The following is a 5000-nucleotide window of genomic DNA, read 5'->3' on the forward strand; positions in this document are numbered from 1 at the left end:
CTGTCTATACACACCATCCTATATAACTACTGTCTATACACACCATCCTATATAACTACTGTCTATACACACCATCCTATATAACTACTGTCTATACACACCATCCTATATAACTACTGTCTATACACACCATCCTATATAACTAATGTCTATACACACCATCCTATATAACTACTGTCTATACACACCATCCTGTATAACTACTGTCTATATACACCATCCTATATAACTATTGTCTATACACACCATCCTATATAACTACTGTCTATACACACCATCCTATATAACTACTGTCTATACACACCATCCTTTATAACTACTGTCTACACACACCATCCTATATAACTACTGACTATACTGGCTATACACACCATCCTATATAACACTGTCTATACTGTCTATACACACCATCCTATATAACTACTGTCTATACACACCATCCTGTATAACTACTGTCTATACACACCATTCTATATAACTACTGTCTATACACACCATCCTATATAACTACTGTCTATACACACCATCCTATATAACTACTGTCTATACACACCATCCTGTATAACTACTGTCCATACTGTCTATACACACCATCCTATATAACTACTGTCTATACTGTCTATACACACCATCCTATATAACTACTGTCTATACACACCATCCTATATAACTACTGTCTATTCTGTCTATACACACCATCCTATATAACTACTGTCTATACTGTCTATACACACCATCCTATATAACTACTGTCTATACACACCATCCTATATAACTACTGTCTATACACACCATCCTGTATAACTACTGTCTATACACACCATCCTATATAACTACTGTCTATACACACCATCCTATATAACTACTGTCCATACTGTCTATACACACCAATCTGTATAACTACTGTCTATACTGTCTATACACACCATCCTATATAACTACTGTCCATACTGTCTATACACACCATCCTATATAACTACTGTCTATTCTGTCTATACACACCATCCTATATAACTACTGTCTATACACACCATCCTATATAACTACTGTCTATACACACCATCCAATATAACTACTGTCTATACTGTCTATACACACCATCCTATATAACTACTGTCTATTCTGTCTATACACACCATCCTATATAACTACTGTCTATACACACCATCCTATATAACTACTGTCTATACACACCATCCTATATAACTACTGTCTATTCTGTCTATACACACCATCCTATATAACTACTGTCTATACTGTCTATACACACCATCCTATATAACTACTGTCTATACTGTCTATACACACCATCCTATATAACTACTGTCTATAAACACCATCCTATATAACTACTGTCTATACTGTCTATACACACCATCCTGTATAACTACTGTCTATAAACACCATCCTATATAACTACTGTCTATACACACCATCCTATATAACTACTGTCTATACTGTCTATACACACCATCCTATATAACTACTGTCTAACCACACCATCCTATATAACTACTGTCTATAAACACCATCCTATATAACTACTGTCTATACACACCATCCTATATAACTACTGTCTATACACACCATCCTATATAACTACTGTCTATTCTGTCTATACACACCATCCTATATAACTACTGTCTAACCACACCATCCTATATAACTACTGTCTATAAACACCATCCTATATAACTACTGTCTATACACACCATCCTATATAACTACTGTCTATACACACCATCCTGTATAACTACTGTCTATACTGTCTATACACACCATCCTATATAACTACTGTCCATACTGTCTATACACACCATCCTATATAACTACTGTCTATAAACACCATCCTATATAACTACTGTCTATACTGTCTATACACACCATCCTGTATAACTACTGTCTATAAACACCATCCTATATAACTACTGTCTATACACACCATCCTATATAACTACTGTCTATTCTGTCTATACACACCATCCTATATAACTACTGTCTATACACACCATCCTATATAACTACTGTCTATACACACCATCCTATATAACTACTGTCTAGTCTGTCTATACACACCATCCTATATAACTACTGTCTATACTGTCTATACATACCATCCTATATAACTACTGTCTATACACACCATCCTATATAACTACTGTCTATACACACCATCCTGTATAACTACTGTCTATACTGTCTATACACACCATCCTATATAACTACTGTCCATACTGTCTATACACACCATCCTGTATAACTACTGTCTATAAACACCATCCTATATAACTACTGTCTATACACACCATCCTATATAACTACTGTCTATTCTGTCTATACACACCATCCTATATAACTACTGTCTATACACACCATCCTATATAACTACTGTCTATACACACCATCCTATATAACTACTGTCTAGTCTGTCTATACACACCATCCTATATAACTACTGTCTATACTGTCTATACATACCATCCTATATAACTACTGTCTATACACACCATCCTATATAACTACTGTCTATACACACCATCCTATATAACTACTGTCTATACACACCATCCTATATAACTACTGTCTATACACACCATCCTATATAACTACTGTCTATACACACCATCCTATATAACTAATGTCTATACACACCATCCTATATAACTACTGTCTATACACACCATCCTGTATAACTACTGTCTATATACACCATCCTATATAACTACTGTCTATACACACCATCCTATATAACTACTGTCTATACACACCATCCTATATAACTAATGTCTATACACACCATCCTATATAACTACTGTCTATACACACCATCCTATATAACTACTGTCCATACTGTCTATACACACCATCCTATATAACTACTGTCTATACACACCATCCTATATAACTACTGTCTATACACACCATCCTATATAACTACTGTCTATTCTGTCTATACACACCATCCTATATAACTACTGTCTATACACACCATCCTATATAACTGCTGTCTATACACACCATCCTATATAACTACTGTCTATACACACCATCCTATATAATGACATTGCTCATTCTGATATTTCTATATTTCTGAATACCTCTCTTTATATTTTGGGGGATTTGTGTGTATTATTTTGTATTGTTAGGTAGGAACATAAACACACGGACATAAGCATTACACTGCACCTGTGATAACATCTGCAAAGTGTGTGTACGCGACCAATCTAATCCGATTGGTCTGCAGTGATGAACACGTTTTCATAGGTCAGAGACATGGTTTTCTCCATCTGTACCCTCTGTTGTCTGTTGCTTGGTATGCAGTCATGAACATTGTTTCTTTCACAGGGCTATAAAACCATTTATCTGGAGAGAGATGTGATTACTGAGATTTAGCCTGCTCCCTAGATGAGCTGTTTATTGTGCTATCATACCCCAGGGTCTCTCTCTCTCTCTCTCTCTCTCTCTCTCTCTCTCTCTCTCTCTCTCTCTCTCTCTCTCTCTCTCTCTCTCTCTCTTCTCTCTCTCTTCTCTCTCTCTTCTCTCTCTCTCTCTCTCTCTCTCTCTCTCTCTCTCTCTCTCTCTCTCTCTCTCTCTCTCTCTCTCTCTCTCTCTCTCTCTCTCTCTCTCTCTCTCTCTCTCTCTCTCTCTCTCTCTCTCTCTCTCTCTCTCTCTCTCTCTCTCTCTCTCTCTCTCTCTCCCTCTCCCTCTTCTCCTTCCCCATTTTTTTCTACACCCTCTAACTCTCTTCCTCTCCTCCCTGCACCTCATTCTCATTTTGGAGGAAAAGTCCCTCTCTGATTTATATGCAAGTTTATTTTATTTTATTAAACCCAAATTGTTCACATCAAACACCCAGCAGATTAATTCAATCTAAACGCTGTGAGATAGTCATAGTTTAGTATGTAATACAGGTGTGGTTGAGGTGTTACTGTGGAATATCACAATACAGGTGTGGTTGAGGTGTTACTGTGGAATATCACAATACAGGTGTGGTTGAGGTGTTACTGTGGAATATCACAATACAGGTGTGGTTGAGGTGTTACTGTGGAATATCACAATACAGGTGTGGTTGAGGTGTTACTGTGGAATATCACAATACAGGTGTGGTGTTACTGTGGAATATCACAATACAGGTGTGTTTGAGGTGTTACTGTGGAATATCACAATACAGGTGTGTTTGAGGTGTTACTGTGGAATATCACAATACAGGTGTGGTTGAGGTGTTACTGTGGAATATCACAATACAGGTGTGGTTGAGGTGTTACTGTGGAATATCACAATACAGGTGGTGAGGTGTTACTGTGGAATATCACAATACAGGTGTGGTTGAGGTGTTACTGTGGAATATCACACTACAGGTGTGGTGTTACTGTGGAATATCACACTACAGGTGTGTTTGAGGTGTTACTGTGGAATATCACAATACAGGTGTGGTCGATGTGTTACTGTGGAATATCACACTACAGGTGTGGTTGAGGTGTTACTGTGGAATATCACAATACAGGTGTGGTTGAGGTGTTACTGTGGAATATCACAATACAGGTGTGGTTGAGGTGTTACTGTGGAATATAATATGTGAGAAGAGGGGACACATCATCCTAGCATCAAGTTCACTGTATCAACACAGAGGAAAGATCACTTGGAATTTAGGAAGAAAATAAGCCTGGTTGTATACCGAGTTTTTACGTGTGTACGTGTGTATGTGTGTGTATGTGTGTGTGTACGTGTGTATGTGTGTATGTGTGTGTATGTGTGTATGTGTGTGTATGTATGTGTGTACGTGTGTATGTGTACGTGTGTGTATGTGTGTACGTGTGTACGTGTGTACGTGTGTACGTGTGTACGTGTGTATGTGTGTACGTGTGTACGTGTGTACCTGTGTACGTGTGTACGTGTGTACGTGTGTACGTGTTACTGTGTGAATATCGTGTGTACAGGTGTGGTTGAGGTGTGTACTGTGGAATGTCACGCTAGCAGGTGTGCCTGAGGTGTTGCTGTGG

At 37.8% G+C, this 5000-nt stretch overlaps 1 protein-coding gene across 2 annotated transcripts in view; it reads right to left on the reverse strand.

Annotated features, from left to right (window-relative positions):
• LOC139533579 (thyrotropin-releasing hormone-degrading ectoenzyme-like) overlaps nt 1–5000 on the reverse strand; it is a 554487-nt gene that overhangs the window by 281898 nt on the left and 267589 nt on the right. The gene's annotated exons all lie outside the window — the stretch shown is intronic.

Source organism: Salvelinus alpinus, chromosome 11, assembly GCF_045679555.1.
Source record: "Salvelinus alpinus chromosome 11, SLU_Salpinus.1, whole genome shotgun sequence".
NCBI lineage: Eukaryota > Metazoa > Chordata > Actinopteri > Salmoniformes > Salmonidae > Salvelinus > Salvelinus alpinus.